Here is a 12,635-nt window from a genome sequence, read left to right as displayed (position 1 = left end):
GAAGGGAGGAGCTAGGTCTCTGGAGTCTCTCTCTCTTTTTATCAACAGCACACGAGAGAATTTAATAATCTCTTTAGTTGTTTGAATGTGATATTTTCTTTTAACATCCCTGAATGCACTGAAGGATAGGAAGTAGGGAAATCAGGGATCCCTGGGTGGCGCAGCGGTTTGGCGCCTGCCTTTGGCCCAGGGCGCGATCCTGGAGACCCGGGATCGAATCCCACATCGGGCTCCCGGTGCATGGGGCCTGCTTCTCCCTCTGCCTGTGTCTCTGCCTCTCTCTCTCTCTCTGTGACTATCATAAATAAATAAAAATTAAAAAAAAAATAAATGTAAAAAAAAAAAAAAAAGGAAGTAGGGAAATCAGCCTTTGCAGTACTAAAGCTGTATATTTGCAGCTGCTGTCCATTCTTCAGGAATTGGTTTATATATGCCAGAAGATATGCTTGTAGCACAAATTGTTCCACAAACCATTGTAATAGCTTCCAAATAATTTGTTGATTTTTTGGCTGATGTGTGTGTGTGTTGTCTAACACAGCTGTCACTAGTCAAATGATACCCTCTTCGTGCCTCTACTGAATGGAGGAGCATATGTACTCCTCAATGGCTTCTCCATCAAACTGATAGTCATTGGATGATATATAGTCCATAGGTGGAAAAATGGTCCATAGTGTTGAATTATTTCTGTGTCATTTACCAGTGTATTGAAGGACATGATAAAAGATATGAATCAATAGCCAGATGAAGAGATCCACAGGGCAAGGTATGGGGAAAGGGCACAGAGCTTCCATGCTCACTCCAGGCATGCCATTTTCCCCCCACCTCCATGTGTTCACCAGACTGGAAGCTCCTAGGGTCTCTTATAAGGATACTAAATCAATTATGAAACCTATTCACCTCCTAATACCTTCACTTTCAAGGTTAGGATTTCAACATATGAACATTCAAATATTCAGATCATAGCAATACAACATATAAATGTAAGACATTATAGAAAGCTATTATACAGCAAAATAGATAATATAAGCCATAATGTCATGCTTATTGTACAGGTTGGTTTTTTTTTTTTTCGTACAGGTTGTTAATACTGAAATTCATACAAACTATTACTTGGCAGAGGTTACACAGATAATTCAAGGCAAATCGAAGACTCCACCTCAAGTCTGATTTCAAATCTAGTAAAACCTTTCTATTTCATCTTGGCGCCCATGGCCAAGGCCTGTAACCTGGGTGTTTCTAAGCATCTGGAGGTAGTTTCATGACCTGAAGCAAGTTGTAACCTCTACAGAAATACAATTTAGGCCTGTTATATCACTAAGACGGGTCTGAGAGTTTGCAAGACTCAGATATATGGATCTGTATTTGTGAATCCCCTTCACACCCTGTTTCATTTTTCATTGTCAATACACACACTATAGAGTTCTCAACCTCAAAATTCTCTGGACACTGACATTTCCAACACTCAGCTTCAGGAGAAGGGATGTTTATGTAATTTCAAAGACTGGTGACAAACACAACACAACTTGCCCTTTCCACAGTCCTGATGTGTGAAATTCTATATTTAGGCTTTCTTTTTCTTTGTAGCCTGATAATAGCAAATGCCCTTTGACACTTTAGGGTAGTGAATTTATAAGAAACATTCCTTAAGGCAGGTATGTACCTGCCAGGTGTAGAGAAAGTGTTAGGAAACAAAACAAGAGTATAGGAAGATTAACCAGTGAACCAAAAAGAGCAGATGGGGAAATTTTACAGCTTTGCTTACTATAATACATGGAATTGCATTCCCCTAAAAGATAAGGTTGAAGTCTAACCCAAGGCACTTATGAACATGACCTTATTTGGAAATAGGGTCTTTACAGATGTAATCAAGTTAAGATGAAATCATACTGGATTGGGGTGGGCTTCAATGACTGGTGTCTTGATGAGAGAAAGGAGAGATATAGCTATAAACACACAGAGGAGACACAGAGAAGAAACCATGTGAAGACAGAGGGAGATGTGTGACTGATGCAGCTAAAGGCCAAGGAGTATTAGCGATTGTGGGAGCCCCTGGAAGCTAGGAAGAGGCAAAGATTCTTCCCTAGAGCCTTCAAAGGGAGCATGCCAATAACTCGATCTCTGACTTCTAGCCGCCAGAACTGTGAGAGAATAAACCACCTAGTTTTTGTAACTGTTATGGCAGCCTCAGGAAACTAATATACCTTCTTCTTCCCACCCCATCCTCAATTTTATGTTTCTCCTGTGGGATAATTTTGAATTTGAAATTTGATTTAATTCCTTTTTACTAAATAACGTTCTTTAATTTTTGTTCCTGGGGATCCCTGGGTGGCTCAGTGGTTTAGCGCCTGCCTTTGGCCCAGGGCGCGATCCTGGAGTCCCTGGATCCAGTCCCACGTCGGGCTCCTGGCATGGAGCCTGCTTCTCCCTCTGCCTGTGTCTCTGCCTCTCTCTCTCTCTCTCTCTCTCTGTCATAAATAAATAAATAAATAAATAAATAAATAAATAAATCTTAAAAAAATGTATTTGTTCCCAAAATATGTCATGCAATCCTATCTCTCCATTCTTTCATCAATGGGCCATGCCATCCCCACTTCCCCACACTCCTCCATGAAGCCTGTGAATGTTCACATCTGCCCCCATAAAGAAGAAAACTACTCCCCTAACGCTCTTTTCTCTAATGGAAATTTGCACTCTTTATACTCGTGTGAGTGGCAAAAATCATTTTACCTACACTATGCATTCATCTGCAGAGACTCCCCCCAGACCCCCAGACCCAGCCAAATGGGTCTCTGTTCCTCCGCCAAGCACTGGAGAACCCTGTCATAGCCTTGGGGAGGGAGGAAAGGGGGGTTGTAAAGGGGGGGGGGCTGGGAGCAGTCTGAAAACAATGGCCAACGCTCAAGGGCAATCCAATGCCATAGCAACACCATAACACCACCTAGTTATTGCGAGATTATTAAGGTTTTAAGTTAAATTTACACAGTGGCCAGGGAACTCAGTGGTGAGATAATGAGCTTTGTAGCATCTACTTTAACTCAAGGTTTCTTGTTCTGGGAGCTAGTCCATCCTTAAGTATCCCCTGCCCTTGCCTAACACAGTGCCTGGGACTTGAAGAAGCCCCAAAGCCAGTGGATGGTGGTCACTGGGGTTGTCGTAGTGGCCCCTCCAGAAAGAAAGAGGGAAAAACTCCCATCCACTGGATTAGTTTTTCCTTCGTGAGCTGTGAACCAAGAGTAGCGCTGCCGCCACTGCTGTGACCCCATCCACGGATCATCCCAAGGCCTGACAACAGCCTGCAGATGAGTGCTCCGAGGGACTGTCACAAGCAGGGAGGAGGTTCAGGACCTCACAGAAGGTCTTAAAGGTGTTCGGGATCCACTGGACACACGTCGGTCAGGATACAGCACTCGCGCTTCAGTCTGCCGAGAGGGTTCAGCGCAACGAGGCGGCGCACGAGGCATCTGCAAATGGGATCTGCTTCGCTGCCCGCACGCCGGGCCCCAGGCCGCGCCAGCGTCCCCGCCGATGCTCGGGCCTGCCCGGGCTCGGGGCCGCCAGCTCCGCCGCCGCCCGCCGCTGCCCTCGGGGCTCCGCGGGGCGCCCACGCGTCCGGGCCGCCCGGGTCCTGCGCCCCTCGGCGGCCGGGAGGGGCGGGAGCCGGGCGGGGCGGCGAGGCCGGGCCGGGCCGGGCCCGGGGCGCACGGCGGCCCCCAGCAGCGCGGGCTTCCCCCGCCCCCGGCGGCGACCCCACCTCCCGCCCCCGCGGCGTGCGCGCCGGTGTCCGTCTGTCTGTCTTCTCTCGACGTCAGTGGGAATTTCCAGCCAGGAAGTGAGAGAGTGAGCGAGAGAGGCCGAGAGAGAAGTGCACCAGCGAGCCGGGGCAGGAAGAGGAGGTTTCGCCACCGGCGCGGCCCGGCGACGCGCTGACAGCTTCCCCTGCCCTTCCCGTCCACCGGGCCCGCCGCCGCCGCCCGCGCCCCGCGCCCGCGCCCCGCGCCCCGCCGCCGCCGCCGCCGCCGCCCCAGCTCCGACAGCGCCCGGCGCAGCCCAGGCCGGAGCCGCCGCGGCCCGGCCACCGCGCGCCCTGCGCCTCCCTCCGCCCGCGCTGCGGACATGGCGCGGCGCTGAGCGGCCCGGCCCGGCCCGGCCCGGCGACACCGCCCGCCCGCCAGCCCCGGCCCCGCTCCGGACGCCCCGGCCCCGGCCGCCGCCCCGGCCGCCGCTCCTCCCGCCGCCCGCCCGCAGGCCCGCGCCGCCCCGGGGGAGCCCGCAGGCGCAGGGAGGCCGAGCGCGGACTCGCCGCCAGGGTAAGCCGAACTCGGGCTGCGGGGGCCCCGGGGACGTGCGGCCGCGTCCCGCCAGCTCCCCGCCCGCACCCCGGCGCCGCCTGCGCCGCCCGGACTTCCTCATTCCCGCGCTAACCGCGGGGCCAGACCCGACGCAGGACCGGGGGCCGCGGTGGGGAGGCGCGTGGGACCGGCCAGAGGCGCAGAGGCGCAGAGGCGCGCGGGGACCCGGGGCCGCAGGGCCGCAGCCGCCCCGCAGCCGCCCCGCAGCCGCCCCGCAGCCGCCCCGCAGCCGCCCCGCGCCCCCCGCCCCTCCCCCCGCGCCCCGGCGCCGGCCGCAGCGGGGACCCGAGGGGAGCGCTTGCATCTGCAAACTTTTAAGACATTTCTGTAATGTTCCCCCCCACCTCCGCCCGCTCCTGGCGGGTGCTGGAGGGTGTCGAGGTGCGCCTCGGAGAGGGGAAGGTGGTTGGTGCAGTGCTGAACCAGATTTCACCTTAGGGCGTTCCATGAAATGAAAGCAGAAGTGCGTGTGTCAGCCCTGCGGACTGGGAAAGCCCTCCCCAGCCCCCCCGGCCCCCCGGCCCCCCCGGCCCCCCCAGGGCGGAGAGAGCGGCCTCATCCCTTCGTCTCCCGCTTCAAGAAGAAGCCCCCACTTCTCGCACACGCACACGCACACGCACACGCTGACCAGCCAGGGCGCAGTGTGTTCACCTACTGTAGGATCTGTATCTTCGTTCTCAAAAACCAAGGAGGGCCTGGTACTGATCCTACACAGCCTGGCATTGGAGAAAAGAAATTATCTACTGAGAGCACTTTTTAAACACTGATTATGTAAAACACTGGGACTGCACGTCAGCGCCACGACGTATCATGCATGACCTCTAAAACAAAAACAATGCGATACACAAAGACCATTTTAAATACAAGTTTTCTTATGGTCTTTAAAAACAGATACCAGTGTACAAGCTCGCCCTGATTTATTTATTGGTCTGTACTGAAATCTGAATGGGACTTGATGATACAGTGCTTAATTAGGTTTAAGACCTTTTCATGGACTTTGCCAAGTAAGGTTTTTCAGCATTGCAGCTTTTTTTTTTTTTTTCAGCATTGCAGCTTATTAAATGACAATATTTAACTTAAAGATTGCGTTATAAGGCCCATAATCGGAGAAAATGACTGTAGTATTACTAAAACCTTTAATAAACTCTGGAGTACAAATGTTCTATAAACTGATGGTCTTTGGTAAACACCGAAGTTTGGGATCAAGAGGCTCAGTGCTTGTTTTTCTAGCAAACATCTCAACAGAGTATTTTTGAGTAGTTTAAATTGCATAGCGTTTGTTAAAACTCAAAGGGAGTCTTGATTAACCTGAAGTTCTTAGCTGAACTATGTTGTTTTCCTAATTTTAATATTGTGCTTTCTAGAGATAAACCAGTTTACTGTTTGATGCACTGAAGAAATGTAAATAACTTAAAGTATTTTTTGAGCTTATGAACTTGGGAAGACAGGAGATACAAAGATTTGTTTCCTGTAGCATTTTACGTTTATCATGTAATTAAGTTGCTAAGGGGAGTTGAACATGTAAGTGGAAACATGAAATCTCCTGAAATTATTCATCCATATTGATATACCTGCAACTCTAAATGCCCTCTGGAGCTTGTTTAGATAAAATGTCTTCCTGGGCCACAGCCTACCGGACAAATGTGAACACAAAGAAAGGCTCATTATGTGTAGATTTAATGCTGGCACTGAAATACTGTTTGCTGTGGATAGTAAATCACTTCCAATCTGTTTGAAAGACTTTTTAAGGGAAATATAATCCAGTTAGGTGTTGGTGGGTTTGAAAATTATGGTTTGAAAGTCTGTTATCCTTATTTTCAGATTTCATTTTGATCTTATGTTCTGCAGCTGGCATTCAGATGGACTGAATAAACACCTTGTTTTTCAAACCCAGTTAGTAAATACTGGAGTATACATACAAAAATAGTCGTTCCCCTTTGTAAGCACTACTTTGATCTTTGCACTTCCTTCTTATTTCTACCTCTTAAACAAGTTCATCTGAGATGACTGAGTTGCCGTTGGTAAAAAAAAAAAAAAAAAGCTCAGTCTGAAATAGGCAGAACGTTAGATTTGTGATCATATTCCTATTTCCCTTGTCCTGTTCTTGGAACAAACTGAAGCTAGTTTAAGAAACTAATACTTAGGCAGGTTGTTTTTATTACTGCTTTCGGACTTCCAGATAATTGATGAAGTAAGCTACTAGCTTGCCTTTCAGGGATTGCTCACTGTGGTAAGATAGAAGGTCTAGATAAAGAATTGGCAGCTGCAGGAATCTTGGACTATCATTCAATCAGCAAGATTTTTTTTTTTTTTTTTTTACCTAATTTATGAGAGGTATTCCCCTGTTCAGAAGAGGTGAAAGTTCTGGCTTCTGAGGGGGGAAGTGGTTACTTCATAACCTTCAATTAGTTTGAACTTGGAAGAAGTAATAACAGTATTGACATTTTAAAATAATAAGTTAAAAAATATGAGTTTCCAGATGGATTCTTGATAAAGTAGTGAAAATACCCTTTTCTTCTGAGAACATGTTAGTAGATATGCTCTTCTGAGCACAGAGATGACTGCAGTAGAATGTGTATCTGGAAATGCAGAGTAGTTTAGCCAATAGAGTAAATATTGAGATTATGCTATTCTAGTCTACAGATTGAACAGGAATCATATTATCAGGAATGGATGTATAAGAGTCAATGGCTATGCAAATTAGTAGGGAGATTGTTTGTTTTATTGGTTTTCTGTTTATTGTATGAATCATATAAGGTGGCCTGATTGTTAACATTGTAAGAACAGAAGGAAGAGAAGGAGGAAAAGAATTTTAGTGTCATAGGACACTTTAAAATGTCTTATTCATAGATCTACATTTATGTCTGAGTAGAGTTAATTGACAACTGCTTCTTGATGACCAGTAAACTACACTTCAGTGTAGAAGCAATTTGTGATGCTTTCTGGGAATTAATTCTCGTTTGCATTCTTGCACCTCCCACAAATCCTGAACTCCACTGTAGTGTTCTTAGAGGTGAGCAGCTAAACCATCAGAAGCATATATACCCCTCTGAGTTGACCCTGTCATTTCTAGGAGGACCTTGAGGATTTTCAAGAACTAGAAGCATTCAGCCTTAGGAAGGAATGTTTAGACTTGTGACACAGCCTACAAGTTAGTTTGGCTCCTTGACTTTTTTTTTTTTAAACAATAAAGATTAATATTTCAAGCCATATAATTTGGTAGAGTTAGTAGAGTAACGTAACTGAGACTGTTTGTAATATTTCATTAATGAGTCTCTGGTGTCTCACTATTGGAAAAAAGATAGCATTCTTCTCATGATGATAAACTTGCTTTGTACCTTTGGTCTCTGCTATATTTGAGAGAGTGTTCCTAGGTACAAATTACTGAGCTGTCTTTTATATTTTGGTTGAGGTTGACAGACCTACCCTTGAAAATCAACTAATAGTTTAGAAATAAGTTGTGAAATAATATTTTATTGCTTCACTACAGATAATTTAAAGCCTAACAGTTTTATTTTATTTCTTTAAAGATTTTATTTATTTATTCATGAGAGACACACACACAAAGAAAGAGAGAGAGAGAGAGAGAAAGGCAGAGACACAGGCAGAGGGGGAAGCAGGCTCCGTGCAGGGAGCCTGACTTGGGACTCCATCCTGTGACTCCAGGATCAGGCGGTGGGCTGAAGGCGGTGCTAAACTGCTGAGCCACCTGGGCTGCCCAGGCCTAACAGTTTTACATAAAAGTAGTATAAGATGTCATTTGTTAAAGATTACAGAATCTTTAAGAGTAGATTATGAATTAAAATATTTAATTTAGAGTGTTAATTATAAAAATATCATTGCATTATAAATCTTAAAAAGAAATCAATTAATTATTTTCCTTATTTTTCTGTAGTAACTCATAGATTTAATTATCAGTAGTACAAGTTTCATGAACTGCTTTAATTTGCTGCCTATTTTTGAAATTAGAATAATGAAATGGATTACAAATTGGCTTATTACTTTATATTTCACCATTAGGCCAAAAATCTTACAACCAGCTTTTATTCTGACCCATACTTTCAGTAGATACTCAAGTTCTTTAAATGGTGAAAAAAGATTCTGACCAGTAGAGCTTTAAAGAAGAATATAAAGACTATATGGCCTATTCTAATTATTTTTTAAGATAATAGAAAGGAGAAGAAAAGAACTATCTGAAAGAATAAAAATCCTATAGTTCCAGCCAAAAAGAGATCATATCTAATTTTCACTGACAAAGCAATATCTGATATTCAGCATTGTATTTGTTGGTACCTAGTAGGTCATCAATAACTATTTTTTGAGTGAAGGAATGGCATAAGTTTTCTTTGTTCAAAAATAAGACAGCTGTTTTCTGTAAGGAACAAAAATTACACTATTTTGCCTTGCCTTTAGGGAAGAAAGAAACCAAAATCTAGTTATGGCTTCCTAGATATTATATTCTTATCTAAAGATTACTTGAAGTTTACTAGAACAAGGAGCTTATTAAAAAGTACCCAGTGCCTTTCAAAAGGAAAGCATTTCATTCTGAAAGAGGAGTTTATGAACTGGAAAAGAAAATGGCTTTTAGTTTCCAGGTTTTAGAGGCACTTATGAAGCAGGGTAATAAAGTAATTGAAATGATAAAAGGTGCCTAAGCAAGCAAATAAATTTGACTTTTTTGGCTACTCTAGAATTTCTCCATTGAAACTGTAATTTCAACATTAGTATCTAAAAAAGGAAACAATGCTACATGCACTTCTTTGTAATCCAAAGCTTGTTAAAGCCTATCTAAATTAATCAATTAAAAAGTGAAAACAAAATAAGTTAAGCCATCCAGAATTAAATACTTACCACCTATAAAAAACTGAGGGGAAATAGTTACTAGCAGGAAATCTTAGGAACAAGCAGGCAGTTAGTAAGGTTTATTGTATTTTCCACTTTCATACTTTAGTGATTTTGCAATACCCATGACCCATGTCAGGGTTTGGTTGATTATTTTTCACTCGTAGCATTTTCAGAAAACTGTCCTTAAAACTCTAAATCTAACCATGTATTGTCTGTGGACACAATTTATGAAATCTACCATCCAGACCAGAAAAGAATACAATGCCAGCACTCCCAGTCCTGGTGACCTGACCCCAGGGAGAGTTAGAACCATTTTATTGGAAATTGCTGATTTTGGTCCACTGTGTTTTGCTGCCCACCTAATTCTTGTTCTGACACTCACCTGTCTTTGAATCACTTACCAACATACTTTCAGGTTTTAAAAATTAGATTTAAAAGTTGTTTACAAATATTTATATGTGTAATCATTTTTATTGTTGCCAACAAACTGCAAAAGAAACTAAATGTTTACTTATATGTAAGTCCACTGTAAACCTGTTATTGTTGAAAAGTACTCCCTGCAGCAATTTGTAAGTTAAAATAATAAAATAATCCAACTACCTTGCCTGAAGTTTCCCTGCAAGAAGTTGCAGAGGATACGTTCTGCTGCGTTCCATTACATAATCAGCTCAGTCTACAGCTCCTAGGCATAAAGAGAAGCATAAACAAAAACACAAAACTAATGTCCTTAGCTTTACTGTATTAGTCAAAAATCTATGGACAATTCATATATTCCATCCTGAAAAATAAAGCTCTGGATTTTTCTTAGGTTTAAGGCTTTTGATATGAGTTTTTGTAGGCAAGATTGTCTTCTTTCTAACTTCAACTAAAAAAATACAAAACCTGCATAAAGTTAAACACACTTCTATAGAAAGCATTTAACATTAAAGAAAATTCAGTTGCTATAATGAATTTTGTCAATATAGCAGTCATTTTAAAAACTTGTTATTATTGTTTATCATGTGATTTGGACTAAACATATTACACTCTATTTCAATGTCAGGACATATCTCTCCCTCCAGAAGTCAGTTTTTATCTCCAGAAATCAATTCTAACATATATCAAGCATGAAAGAAGAAAAAAAATGATGACGGACTCCCTAATCAGTCTACCTGCCTATTGGTCCTGTGTCCACACCTGCAATTCATTCAAATAGTGAGAAGAAGTTACTTGATTGTCTTAGAAAATATGCCTTCCCAGACAAGAATTTTAGGAATGGAGAGAATGACTATTTTTTTAATGTTTTAACTTGAATTCCTCATATCTTATTGATAGTTGAAGAATTTGTTTGCTAGTTCTTAATTATAAGTTTGTTTTTTTAGGATTTAAGTATTTATTGGTGTTTGATCATTAAGACCTGGTTTATAAACTTCAGTATTTTTTTTTCTTTTAAATAGGGGCTAGGTATGGTGGTGAGGTGAAAGGAAAAGAATCCCTTACAATTTGTAGCATTTTGTGTAATGCTCTCTCAATAATATAAGCACTTTCATGACTTAGAAAGTTAAAGGTAATATAAAAGGTTGGAAGGAGTATGAATGGCTGTTTATACAGAGGAAATTTAAAGTAGGAAGAAACATGAAGAGGATAAAGAATAAAAATTAAACTGGATTTTAAAATAAACTGGATGTTTTTAGTTCTGTTGGATATTCAGAAAAGTACTTGAGGGAATACACAAAACCATTGGTTTATATAAAATTAAAATTTAATACAGAATCTAGGCAGTCAAAAAGAATATATATATGTGTATATATATTTTTTTAATGGAGGGGTGTGCAGTGGGGCAAAGGGAGAGAGAGAGAGCATCTTAAGCAGGCTCCATGTCCAGTACGGAGCTTGATGCAGGGCTGGATCTCACAACCCGGAGATCATGACCTGAACCAAAATCAAGAGTCAGATGCTTAAGCAGCTGAGCCACCCAGGTGCCTAGAAAAGATTATTTTATAAAATGTGTTCACACTGCTGATTTCAAGCAAACCAAGAAGCCTAGGAAAATACTTTTTGTTGGAGATGGATAAAATGAACCAAAACCAGAGCGAATCCCATACTATATTATTTAATTCATTCATTATGAAGTTAACATATAGTAAGGTATGTAAGTTAAGTATTTGTGTGTGTGTGTGTGTGTGTGTGTGTGTGTGTTTTAAACCTATAAGTCTCAAAGATTTGGTCACAATCAAGGATAATGAAAGCATAGGTAAGGACTTAGTGGGAGTGTTCTCTATAAAATTAGTCTTGAACTTTATTACTGACTTGAATATGAACAAGAAAAATAACCTAGAAAATGAATCAGAATTCCAGAGAAAAGAATAAATTCTCTGTACCATGGATGAAAAGGAGAGGTCATAATGAAAAGAGAGATTGAAAAAGAACATTTTTATAGGCATTCATCTGTGGATTATCCTATTTTTGATTAATTGAAAACAATGGTTATTTCCCCCTCATTCCTAAAATATTTTAGAAATCAGTTGTGATTAAGGAAACCTCAGCACACCTGGGAAATTTAAAAGCATGTGTTTAACAATTAAATGTATTTCCTTGCTCTCATGTCATGACATAGCATTCATTTGATAAAATATCTTTATGGTTTCTCTTCATGTCTTTACCCAATTTCCCATTTTAGTCATTTAAATGAATTTAACAAGCACATCTTAGAACATCTTAATAGTTCCTATTTTGAAACATTACCTCAGCAGTAATTTATGCTCAAGTTCTTTTTATGATAGTCAGGGAAAGTATCCCATTTCTCTTAGAAAGTCTACTGTAATAGCCAAATAGGAATTAGAAAGGTAGTCCAATCCTGTGTTGAAAAAGATGGATGATTTGGGGAGCAGTTGTGCTATATTTACTAAATATTTGTTAAACTGAAGGAACCCAGTCATTCAAAGGAAGCCACAGAAAATAATTTTATTGCTGAGTCACTTAAATATCTTCATATAGATATCCCCATCAGTATGTCAGTATCAAATTTAGCGTCATCCTCATTTACCAAATTGCAAGCCCCCAGCCCAACACACACACATTAAGAAATTAAGTTTTTAGGAACACCTGGATGGCTCAGTGATTGAGCATCTGCCTTTGGCTCAGGTGGTTATCCTCAAGTCCTGGGATTGAGTCTCCCATCAGGCTCCCCACAGGGAGCCTGCCTCTCCCTCTGCCTATGTCTCTGCCGGTCTCTGTGTCTCTCATGAATAAATAAATAAAATCTTAAAAAGAAAAAAAGAAATGCAGATGTTAGCCCACTGTGATCCATTCAGTAGTTTCCTTATGCCAGAAATCTAGGAAACTATTCTTCATGCATACTCACTTATCTCCTCCAATCATCAAGTTCTGTTAATTCAGCCTCTTCCTCATACCCAGAATCCATCCCTTCCTCACTGAATTTATGACTTTCATTTTTGCATT

General features: G+C 42.2%; 1 protein-coding gene and 1 long non-coding RNA gene across 3 annotated transcripts in view; one reads left to right on the top strand and one right to left on the bottom strand.

Annotated features, from left to right (window-relative positions):
• The window catches only part of LOC112908363 (uncharacterized), a 102,477-nt gene extending 97,350 nt beyond the window's left edge, over positions 1-5,127 (bottom strand). The window contains exon 1 of the long non-coding RNA XR_012001041.1: positions 5,005-5,127. This is a non-coding gene — a long non-coding RNA (uncharacterized lncRNA). The remainder of the gene's footprint in view (positions 1-5,004) is intronic.
• NFKB1 (nuclear factor kappa B subunit 1) overlaps positions 4,175-12,635 on the top strand; it is a 119,189-nt gene continuing 110,728 nt past the window's right edge. For both annotated transcript variants that reach the window (XM_072755556.1, XM_072755557.1), the window contains exon 1: positions 4,175-4,307. The gene's annotated coding sequence lies outside the window, so the exon portion shown is untranslated. The remainder of the gene's footprint in view (positions 4,308-12,635) is intronic.

Source organism: Vulpes vulpes, chromosome 4 (genome assembly GCF_048418805.1).
Source record: "Vulpes vulpes isolate BD-2025 chromosome 4, VulVul3, whole genome shotgun sequence".
Taxonomy (NCBI): Eukaryota; Metazoa; Chordata; class Mammalia; order Carnivora; family Canidae; genus Vulpes; species Vulpes vulpes.
Note: the sequence above shows the minus strand (reverse complement) of the source record. Positions and strands in the feature narration are given on the sequence as shown.